The 12,192-nt window shown below is 45.9% G+C and overlaps 1 protein-coding gene across 5 annotated transcripts in view; it reads left to right on the top strand.

Annotated features, from left to right (window-relative positions):
• CDC42BPB (CDC42 binding protein kinase beta) overlaps positions 1 to 12,192 on the top strand; it is a 130,669-nt gene that overhangs the window by 60,756 nt on the left and 57,721 nt on the right. The window lies entirely within an intron of this gene.

The raw sequence follows: 12,192 nt of genomic DNA on the forward strand, positions 1-12,192 counted from the left end.
TCTGTCCCTACCACCCTGAAATGCCTCATGTGGGGCCTAGGGCCCTCTGTCTCCATGTCGTTCTCAACTCTGCTCTTCTCTGTGCCGTGCTGACCCCTGAAGGGCCCCAGGAAACACAAAGGAAAGATGGGCTTGAGGAAGAGGCTCCCGTCACTACGACATGCAGGACTTGAGCTGAGAGAGCGTGTGGGGCAGAAGCCTGAAGCAGCTCCCTCTCCCGCTCTCTGGGGCCCCCTCTCCCTTCTCGGCTGGGAGGGCAGCTCCCCAGTGACTCAGCCACTGAGGCCACGTCTTCGCCTCCCTCTTGTTGTGAGACTCAAAAGATTCAGTCCCGTGGTTTGTTTTGGTTTTTGTTTTTAAAAATGAGTTTTACTTGTGTGTTTATTACAAGATAATTTTGTGGTAATAGGTTTAAAAAGTCAAACAGTTCTATAGAGCCTCCAACCAAAACCAAGCCCAGCCCTGGCCCCACTGATTATAGTTGGTCAGATAACTATTGTAAACTTGTAAAATTATTTTTCCAGCATCTACCTTCATGTGTCTTAAGTCACAGGTTTATATTGCTAATTTCTTTCTTTTCTTTTTTGGCTTTAGATCACATCTATTAAATTGAAATTGTAACTCTTTTACATAATTATCTCTTTCTCTCTGTCACCCATCTCTCCCACATATACTTCCAAACTCTCTTCCTTTCTCCCACATCGTCCTTTTTATTTTTATTTTGATATATTTTTTAGGATGGAGACTTGCTCTGCCACCCAGGCTGCAGTGCAGTGGCGTGATTTCACTCACTGTAGCCTCTGCCTCCTGGGTTCAAGAGATTCTCCTGCCTCAGCCTCCTGAGTAGCTGGGACTACAGGTGCCCAACACCACGCCCGCTAATTTTTTTTTTTTTTTTTTTTGAGACGGTGTCTCGCTCTGTTGCCCAGGCTGGAGTACAGGGATGCCATCTCGGCTCACTGCAAGCTCCGCCTCCCAGGTTCACGCCATTCTCCTGCCTCAGCCTCCCGAGTCACTGGTACTACAGGGGCCCGGCACCACGCCCAGCTAATTTTTTGTATCTTTTAGTAGAGATGGTGTTTCACCGTGTTAGCCAGGCTGGTCTTGATCTCCTGACCTCATGATCCACCCGCCTCAGCCTCCCAAAGTGCTGGGATTACAGGCGTGAGCCACTGCGCCCAGCCTAATTTTTTTGCATTTTTAGTAGAGATGAGATTTTGCCACTTTGGCCAGGCTGGTCTTGAATTCCTGACCTCAAGTGATCCACCCGCCTCAGCCTCCCAATGTGCTGGGATTACAGGCGTGAGCCACCATGCCCGGCCGCACATCATCCTGATTAGTATGGTTGAAAACCATGCTTTTAGCTATGGTTCAGTCAGCGTTTGGTGTTGATAATACTATGACTGTGTAACTATTAACAGCAGGATTGTAGTTGAGAGCTACACTTACATAAACTTTTGCTTTCTCTGGAGTCGATAATTGCCTTGCTTTTTGTTAGTTTTTCTTTGTAGCTGTCACTAATTTGTCCCCAGATATTATGGCCACGTTGCGAAGCTCCGTACCTGGACATGCATCGGGTAGTCTCGGTCTGGTTTTCTTTGGCGCTGTCCCTTCCATCATTCCCCTCCTCTCTTCCGCGTTGGCTCCTCGTTTCTTCTATGCTACACTCGTTCTGAGATGGCTTTTCAAGTGCAGAGATTCCCTCTCCCTTTCTGGGATTGGCTCCCTGGTTTTACAAGTCATTCGTTTTTCTTTTTCTTGGCTTTTAGTTTGGCTTGGTAGCGCATGTCCTTCAGTGGTATCTGGAATGAGGGTATATGAGATCATTTTTTGAGATCAGTGTCTTTATTCCATGTGTGTCTGTGACTGGTGCTTTATCCAGTGTGGAGTTTTTGGTTGTAAACCACTTTCCCTTTGGAACTTTGCAGGCATCACGTGTGCCTGTGCCTTCCACCTTGGGGCTGCTCTCGAGAGGTGGGAGGCCATTGTGGTCTCCATGGCTCTTTGTGTTCTGAGCTGTAGGCCTGTGCTCGGGCCCCCTCCGTGGTGATCAGGAGGCTTTCCCAAGCAGACACAGCCCTTCCTGTGTGGGGAGCGAGGGCGCTGCTGAGTTATAGCTCTTCCATCTTGCTGGAGTGCTGCCTCGTTGCTAGAGGAGGAAATTGAGGCTAGAGAGGTGGGTGCCTTGCCTCAGCCACACTGCTGATGGCTCACACCTCCCAGCGCACAGGGAGCTGTCCTGAAAGAACAGACACTCGTTTAGTGCGATGAGATTGTGGACATTGCTTCTCTTTCTTTCTTTTTAAAAAATGTATTTCTTAACATAGTTATGGCTGCTTTTACAAGTTAGTATAAGGTTTTATTGATTGATTGATTGAGATGGAGTCTCACTCTTGTTAACCAGGCTGGAGTGCAATGGCACGATCTCGGCTCACCGCAATCTCCACCTCCCAGGTTCAAGCAACTCTCCTGCCTCAGCCTCCCGAGTAGCTGGGATTACAGGCATGCACCACCATGCCCGGCTAATTTTGTATTTTTAGTAGAGATGGGGTTTCTCCATGTTGGTCAAGCTGGTCTAGGACTCCCGATCTCAGGTGATCCACCTACCTCGGCCTCCCAAGGTGCTGGGATTACAGGCATGAGCCACTGTGCCTGGCCTATAAGTTAATATAGTTTTTAACAGTTAGATTTATACTCTCTTCTTGGTAGAACTTAATTCACAATAGAGAAATAAGTGTCTCTGTATTTATCACAGATCTCCAGGGAAATTAGTTTTACCACCTTTTTAATTGTTTTCTCCCCCTAAATAGAAAGCGTTCTCCTCATTCCTTTTTTTTTTTGAGACGGAGTCTCACTCTGTCGCCCAGCCTGGAGTGCAGTGGCATGATCTCGGCTCACTGCAAGCTCTGCCTCCCGGGTTCACGCCATTCTCCTACCTCAGCCTCCCGAGTAATTGGGACTACAGGCGCCCGCCACCATGCCCAGCTACTTTTTTGTATTTTTAGTAGAGACGGGGTTTCACTGTGTTAGCCAGGATGGTCTCGATCTCCTGACCTCGTGATCCGCCTGCCTCAGCCTCCCAAAGTTCTGGGATTATAGGCGGGAGCCATCCTCATTCTCTTAATTGGCTGTGTAGAAGCTTTGCTTAGTCATTGGACCTCCAGGCATAGTAGACATCAAAATATGTAATTTTAAAAACTTTATTTTTCCCCCCAAATTAACTCATTATTCAGACTGAGTGCCCAGATGCAATCTAAAAATGGAGATGTTTCTAGGAGGCCTGTCTTACCCCAGTCTCAGGTGGGGACATTGTGAGCATTTGGTAGGGTCAGAAAGAAATGTCATTGGCGCCAGAGTGGTGCCGCTGGCCGATGTAACTGTGGTTTGGAGCCTGTGCCACTACGCTGCCGCTTGGGCCCCTTCCTGTGGTTGGTTAGGTGCTGCGGGGATTCCATCCCGCCAGGCGGGAGTCTGCAGCTTTCACAGCTGCTGCCTGGCTTCTGCAGCTGGACCCCAAAAGCTTTCTGGGTGAGGAAATCAGTGGGAGACCAGGACCCAGCGTGTGCGCCTCACAGGTGTGTACAGCTCCTTCCTGAGAGGTCAGCCCTGGTGATATCAGGAAAGGCAGAGATCACGAATGACACAAAGGGTTTCAAAGAGAGAGAACATTGGCCAGACACACTGGCTCACGCCTGTAATCCCAGGACTTTGGGAGGCCAAGGCAGGTGGATCACCTGAGGTCAGGAGTTCAAGACCTGCCTGGCCAACGTGGTAAAACCCTGTCTCTACTAAAAATACAAAAAATTAGCCAGGCTTAGTGATGAACACCTGTACTCCCAGCTACTCAGGAGGCTGGGGCGGGAAAATCACTTGAACCCACGAAGTGGAGTTTGCAGTGAGCCGAGATCGTGCCATTGCACTCCAGCCTGGGCAGCAAGAGCGAAACTGTCTCAAAAAAAAAAAGAGAGAACATCACATCCCCAAAGAGAGAGCAGAGAGTGTAGTGTGTGAACAAAATAAGAAGAGAGTACAAATTTTAAGAAAAAGAGTATGTAGAAAACAAAAAGTCTTGGAAAATAAAAGCTAAAGTAAAAAGTTCAGTGGAAGAGGCAGAAGATGAAGTAGAGGAAATCTGGCAAAAAAAAAAAAAAAAACCCTCGGAGAGAAGATCTGGTGGTCAGAGTGGCTCTGGGGCCACTCCCCAGGTGGTGGGCTGTGTGCTCTGGAGGCTGAGGCGCACCTGCTGTGGGAATCAGACTTCTGTTGGTTTTGCAGCTGGAAGCTCCACAAGGGGAATGGTTGGAAGCAGGAGTTGACATCACTCAAAAATGGGACGGTGAGGGACAGAAGCAGCCTCCCTTTTCAGTGTGTCAGAGGAAGAGCTGGAAGGGAAAAATAAAGCCTGCGGTTCACCATGGCTCTTTCACCCCCACCTGCTGGATGCCACTGATGTTAGCCGGAATCTCAGCAGCTGGGAAAAAAGGCACTTGGGGACGCCTAGAGCTGCTGCTCAGCCCTGTGCCTGAGTCTCCCCTGAAGATGCCGCTGCTCCCTGGTTTTAGCAGAGAATCAACACAGGCAGTCCCAGCACAGTGGTCCATGGGGACCACCAGCTCTCTCAGTTGGCCTGGGGACCACCTGCCCATCTAAAGGCCTCGGCGGTTGGGAGCCATAGGCCAGCCTTTGCCTTGAACCTCCAGTGCTCTTCTGCCAGGAGAGCTTTCCTCACACAAACAGCAAGTTCACTTAAAAAAAATAAAATCGACCACCACCACATGTTTTAAATACAGAATTACACTGCACAGATGACCCCCAGAGCGTGCAAATGGCCAGCAGTTGAAGGCCCCTGGAAGGTACACAAGGAAGATGGCCTTCCTGAGACCCCTCCTCGGCCTGTCTTCTCAGAGTGTACTGGTGGTGGTGGTCCTGGGGTGACCCCTGGAAAAACATCCCTATTTTTTAGGGAATTCCTGGCAGCCACATCGTGTTTAGCCTGGACTCTGGTTGTTGTATTTCTGCTAACTTGGTCCATAGAACACCTGTTGTGGCGTGTCTCGGGGCCTCCTTACTCTCTTCTGTGTCTTCCTAGCCTGTCTCAGGCCACTTGGGACATTTGTGTGTATGTTAAATTATGGTTATTTGCCTTAAACATTTTCCTGTGTAATCATTTCTCTATTTCTCTGTGAATTGTCCTGCCTTCCATTCCCTAACCATAAAAGTGAAGCCCAGATGATGAGATTTTTGGAGAGAAGAACCAGTTTGTTCCAATCTAAATAAAGTAGTCTCATTGTCCTTGTCTTTAATCCGTTTCTTCCTGGCAGCCAGTTATAGCGCTTGTTGCAGAACCTCCTTGAGCTTCTCTTCATACTTGGTCCCGTATGCGTTGCTTCAAGTCTTCCTTGTCATAAAACTGGTCCTCTTTTATTTACATGGGCGGCTCACAGAAGGGAGTGGAGGCCGGAGGCCATGGTGAAAGGTTTGTGAGTTCGAGTGAGCACCTCTGAGCGCCCTGGTCATGGGGAGGGCAGGAGGAGGGGTTGGGTCTGCTTCTGCTTCCAGGAGTGTTGGTCTTTATTTCCACTCCCTTCCTCCCTCCTTTCCTCCATCCTTCCATCCTCTCATCTTTCCAACTCTCCCTCTCTCTTTCTGCCTTGCCCTCTTTTTTCGTGGGAAAGGATTGCAGAAAAACTCGTGGACATGGAGAGTCTATTAGATGTCCCCAAAAGTGCTGTCAATGGACGTGCTCTTGGCCAGAAGCCTCGCATCCCATGTGGAGCGGCTGGTTGAGAATCCACCTGCAGCATCAGGTGCAGCGTCAGCACGCCCTCTGCACGTAGTCTTCAGACCTGCCATACCTGGAAGGAGGCAGATACCTGCCTTTCTTCCCAACACTGGTGGAGTCTGTTGGGAAATGAACGTAGTATATATAACGTATGAAGAGGAATTTGTTCCTCTGAAGCAAATTTAATTGAGATGTATTTAAATAAGTATAGTAGACACTTCCAAGAAAAGAGGATTTTTATTAATGAAAATAATATGTTCAGCAGATGGGCCAGGCACGGTGGCTCACGCCCGTAATCCCAGCACTTTGGGAGGCTGAGGTGAGTGGATTGCTTCAGCTCACAAGTTCAAGACCAGCCTTGCCAACATGGCAAAACCCCTTCTCTACTAAAAATACAAAAAACTAGCTGGGCATGGTAGCGCACGCCTGTAATCCCAGCTACAAGGGAGGCTGAGGTATGAGAATCGCCTGAAAACTCAGGGAGTCAGAGGTTACAGTGAGCTGAGATTGTGTCACTCTACTCCAGCCTGGGTGACAGAGTGAGGCTCTGTCTCAAAAAAATATATATATATGTGTGTGTATATATATATATATATTCAGCAGATGTTTTCATTTTGATTTTTTTCTTTCAGACTTAAAGATTTTGTGTCAGTCAAAGCTGCTAAAGTAATGTGAGACAAAAATTGTTTTTGAATTCTAATGTACTCGCTCCCCAGAGGTCACCACCACTCATCCCCCACAGTGCTATGCAGAACTTTCCACTGTGACAGAATGTTCTAGATCTGCATTGTTCAACACATGTGGCTCATGAGCACTCGAAACATGGCTGGTGCAACAGAAGAACTGAATTCTGTATTTTATGTAATTTACATTAATTTGAGTTTGAATAATCCTGTGTGGCTAGGGGCTACCGTGTTAGACAGGGAGGCTCTGAAAGCGTGAATCAGCTTTGCCTGTTTTAAAATACTGTATATATGGAATCATATTACATGTGTATTCTTTTAAAATTTTTCTTTTTAAATAATGTTTCAAATAGTTTCAAACCTAAAAAGTTTCAGTCTTATACAAGGGTTGCAAGAATGGCACAAAAAGCACCCATATACCTTTAATCAGATTCACTTATTGTTAATATTTCGGCTCCTGTTATAGATTTCCCCCCGCCACGTGTACACACACACACAGATTTTTCCTGACCCGTCTAAGAATAAGCTGCACGTACCAAGAGCATTTATCCCTAAATTCTTACTTATGCTACTCATGCCTAATCTCATCCTCTTTGCTCAGATTTTATCAGTTGACCCAGGGGCATCTCTTGGAGTATTTCCTTCCCCCAGGACAGAATCCAGTCCAGGATCACATGTGACATTTCATTGTCATGTGTTCTTTAATCTCTTTTAATCTAGAATAGTTCCTCATCCTTTCTTTGTTATGACATTGGCACGTTGGAAGAACATTGATGTGTTTGGAGAATACAGTGTCCCTTGCCTTTTCAATAGAAGACTTCTCAGTTTCGCTTGGTCTGATGTTTTCTCCTGATAGATTGAGATGATGTGTTCCTTCCTCTTGGAATGTGTGTGTGTAAATATATTGTGTCCTTCTCAGGGTGTCCTATCCAGAGGTGTACAATATCCATCAGCCTCTCAGTGGTGATCAAATACATCACCCAGTTAAGATTTTGTTAGATTTTTCTGCTATATAGTTTTTTCCCTGTGGGGAGATACTTTTAAGACCATGCAAATATCCTCTTCCTCTTTAAAATTTCCTCCCAAGACGTAGTATCCGCTAACGATTTTTGCCTGGACCAGTCTTTGCGTGGTTGCAAATTGACTTACAAACTCCAGACCCAGCACGCTGGCCAGTCATCATCCGGCTTTCTGCTCTAAGGAAGCACCTCCCTTCTCCCTGCTTGTTGGTCTATTTATGATCAGTATGGATAAATGGATCCTTTTTTTCTCGCAGTGGTTTATAATTCACTGTCTTAGTTATTTTTGTGCTGAAATTGGCCCATATTTGGCATTCTAGCTGACTCCTGTGTTTGCACTGTGCCTCGTCACTTTTTGAGGATGTGCTTAGTTTCTGTCATCCTATACCTTCTATCCCCACTCCATTGTTTCTCAGAAGAGCTCAAGGCCTTTGAGTGGGGAGCGGCTTTGAAGACCAAGTTCTGGGTGCTGGGCATGCGCATTACTATGGGGTTGTCTGCTTCTAGGCCCCTCAGTGCACAGAGGCAGTAACAGAGGTATATGCACGTTCATAGACACATGCGTCTACCTGTGCATACTCGGGAATCACGAGTTAACTTCTTGGCTTCCTCCCTTTCCAGATTTTTGTCTTCCTCCTACTGAAACTGTGACTCCCAGCAATGTTGGTACAGGGACTCACTTGCTCAGTCCTGCGATGTGTCTAAAATAGCTTTAGAATTGCTCTGCCCATGCCGTCACAGAAACAAACCTGCCGAAAAGAGTTCTGGGTCTGTTTGCGGTTCTCCCCCATCTCATTGGATGGAGGAGAACCGCAGTAATTCTGTGTTCATAACAGAATTCTGTGTTCATAACATACCCTCTCACCTGCAGTAATTCTGTGTTCATAAGTCACTTAGATTTGTTTTGTTTTGTTTTAACCCCACCTGCCCCTTCACTGTTGTTTTTGAAATACAGTTGGATTCATTGGTTTGAATCAGTTTTCCATTTTAGACTTCCCTTCTGCCTTTGTTGATTCAGTTTTATTCTTTGACTGTGTAGGACGTTAGCATGCTTCCAAAACACCAAAACTGCATGAAGTTGTACTCAGAGAAGCGGTCGCCCCTTCCTTATCCTGCCCACCTCCGCTGGCAACCCAGAATCGGTAGCCAGTCTACTGTCTTCTGCTGTCATCCATGCAGACGTTTTCTTGTTTCTCCTTTGTTAAGCAAAAGATGATATGCTAAATGTGTGCTTTGCATCTTTAAAAACTTCAGTGATGTATCCTATAAATCATTCTATATCAATTCATGGAGCTCTTCATTCTTTTTTTTTTTTGAAACGGAGTTTCACTCTTGTTGCCCAGGCTGGAGTGTAGTGGTGCGATCTCGGCTCACCACAACCTCTGCCTCCTGGGTTCAAGTGATTCTCCTGCCTCAGCCTCCTGAGTAACTGGGATTACAGGCGCCCGCCCCCACACCCGGCTAATTTTGTATTTTTAGTAGAGACGGGGTTTCTCCATGTGGGTCAGGCTGGTCTCGAATTCCCGACCTCAGGCGATCTGCCTGCCTTGGCCTTCCAAAGTGCTGGGATTACAGGCGTGAGCTACTACACCCAAACTGCTCTTCATTCTTTTTTATGTTTTCGTAATACTGCGTTATAGGTAACTACCATAGTTTATTCAACTAGTCTCCTAAGAATGGACATTTAGATAGTTTCCAATATTTTGCAATTATAAATGTAGAAATAAATATCCTTGTGCAAGGTGTTTTTGTTTTGGTGGTGGGCCTTTAGGGTGAATCTCTGGAAGTGGGGTTACTGAATCAAGAGAGAAATAAAATACATATATAGGTTTATTTGGTGTTTTAAGTTTCCCTCCATAAAGATCACCGGTTTGTATTCCCACCAGCAGTGGATGCACTTTCCTTGCAGCTTTGCCAACCGTGTATTTTCAGACTTCTGTATTTTTGCCCTCTGATGGCTGAGAGATGGTATACAATTGTAGTTTTCTTTTTCACCTTTCTTGTGATGTTGACTCTCATGTTGTATTTTTGTGTGCATGCTTATGTGAGTTGTTTCATGAGTTTTACCCTTTTCTTATGGATTTCTGGGCTTTTTTCCCCCAATTCTTAAAGAAGTATTTGCCTTTTATCTGTGATATATATTACAAATATTTTTCCCCAGTTTGCCATTTGGTTTTTGATGTGGTTCATTGTGGTTTTTTGCCACACAGATTTTTTAAAATTTTTATACGTAATTGAATGAGAAATCCTTTTCTTACCCCCAGAAAAAGAAAACCCATGTGTTGGTTTTTTTTTGGGTGGGGAGGGGTTGTTTTCTTATGTTTTTCAGTATTTTTAGTTTTTCATTCATATAGTTTAATCTGTTCCATGTAGATCTTGGGTCTGTTTCAGGTTTGTTCTTATATATGGCACAAGGAAGCGTTCTTATGGGGTTTTTTTGTTTTTTTGTTTTTTTGTTTTGAGACGGAGTCTTGCTCTGTCGCCCAGGCTGGAGTGCAGTGGCCGGATCTCAGCTCACTGCAAGCTCCGCCTCCTGGGTTCACGCCATTCTCCTTCCTCAGCCTCCCGAGTAGCTGGGACTACAGGCGCTCGCCACCTCACCCGGCTAGTTTTTTGTATTTTTAGTAGAGACGGGGTTTCACTGTGTTAGCCAGGATGGTCTCGATCTCCTGACCTTGTGATCCATCTGCCTCGGCCTTGCAAAGTGATGGGATGACAGGAGCCACTGTGCCCGGCCCTGATTTTACCTTTAAATGGCTCTCCAGTTGTCACACCACCAACTTATTTGTTTAAGTCTATCTTTGCCCCAGTGATTTGTATTATCTTTGTCCTGTACTTGATTTCTTTATGTAGTTGGTTTGTTTCTAGACATTCTACTCTATTCCATTTTCTCTCTGCCTCTGCACACACTAGCACCACACTGCTTTAACTAGGGAGGCTGTGTAGTGTTTTGAAATCATCTGGGCCTGATCCCCCCATCACAGCTCAGTCTTCAGGGTTTGTCTAGCTTTTCTTATCATATGAACATCAATATCAACCTGGCTGGCTTCAAAAAAGAGGATGTTGATGTTTTCTTTTTTTTTTTTAATCTTTAGTGGGCCCTCTCATTCTAGATTCAGGTTTTTGGTTGTTTTTTTTTAATTTTTAGAAAATTCTCTTGGATTGTAGTTAGATGTTAGTCATGTTTTGTTTTGATTTCTTTCAGGGACTCCATTTATGCCCCTGTTGGGCCTTCTTTGCCTGTCTCCCACTTCAGCCTCTGGCTGCTTCCTATCTGACTGCTTTTCCTTCTTTCTTTACCTCATTTTATTCTTCTAGATCTTTTCTTCCCTTTCTTCAATTTTTCATTAGATTTTTGTTTCAATTTATTCTTGTTTAGACCTCTTATAATTTGATCTTCATTTCTGATAAGATTTTATGCTTCTTCTATTTCTTCCCTGAGTTAAATCAGCTCTTCTTTTCTGCACGCTTTTATCTAGTGAGTGCATGTGCGTGTTTGTGCGTGTGTATGTGTGTGTGTGTGTTTTTGTGTTTTGAGACAGGGTCTTGCTCTGTCGCGCAGGCTGGAGTGCAGTGGTGCAATCACAGCTCACTACAGCCTCCACCTCCCGAGGTTCAAGCAATTCTTTTGCCTCAGCCTCCCAAAGTGCTAGGATTATAGTTTGTGAGCTACTGCACCTAGCCGTGTGTGTGTGTGTGTGTGTGTGTGTGATTGTGGGATTGTGGGATTTTGTTTTGTTTTCTTTTTCGGATTCCTGAATGTTTATTTGAGGGTATTTTATTTCAGTTTGGAGTGTTATATGCTAGGGTTTCTTTTGCTTTGTGTTTTTGTTTCTGGTTTTGAGGTAAGAATTGTCATCTGCTCTTGTTTGTGTGAGATTGATTCGTGTGGCTGGGGTAGTTGGTACCCATCTGTTCTCATTGGGGTGTAGTGTCCATGATGCGAGTATAGCCTAGCTTATTTACCCATTCTCTTGGAGGCGGAGATTTAGATTGTTTCTGCCTTTTGGCTGCTACAGGTGGTGCCGCTGGGAACATGCTTGTACTTGTCTTTTGCTGAACGTCTTTCTTTGTTTTTAGAGTTTGTTAGCATTCATACTGTTCAGTCACGTAAGCTTATTCTGCCAGAAAAAAGCGTTCGTGCTCTGAGGTGCCCCGCACCCGCACGTGTGTTTGGGAGCACACAGAAAGTAGTTCAGAAACAGGCGTTGGTGGGACAGACCTGTGTTTGTGTTCCTGCTCCAGAACGTGCTGCTCTGTAACTGTGGGCAGTTGGCTCAGCTTCCATGTCTTCATCTATAAAGTGCAGTTTTGGGGGTATGGGGCGGTTTGCAGCAGTCTTCCCCCAGATCACCACCTGCCTCCTGGACCTCGTCTGGCCACTGCCGTCTCTCTGTGTGGCAGCCCCCAGCCAGCTCCCTCCACGTGTGTGTCCCTCCGTCCCCTTGTCCCGTTCCTGTTTTCCATGGTACTCAGCACAGAGCTTGCACCATGTGAGCCTGCCTGAGACAGCAGTGCCTATTTGTGTTTGCAACACCTCAGTTCGTGTGCAGGCTTCATGAAGGCAGGGGCAGCGTTGTCACGTGCATAGGTGGGTGGGCTGGAGAACAGTGCCTGGCACCAAGGAGATGCTCAGGAGGGGTTCATTAGCTGGGTGGGCAGACGAGTAGGAATCGTCACAGGGCTTCGCCTAGGTAACTGGGGACTA

Source organism: Trachypithecus francoisi, unplaced genomic scaffold (assembly GCF_009764315.1).
Source record: "Trachypithecus francoisi isolate TF-2019V2 unplaced genomic scaffold, Tfra_2.0 Lachesis_group3, whole genome shotgun sequence".
In the NCBI taxonomy this organism is placed as follows: Eukaryota; Metazoa; Chordata; class Mammalia; order Primates; family Cercopithecidae; genus Trachypithecus; species Trachypithecus francoisi.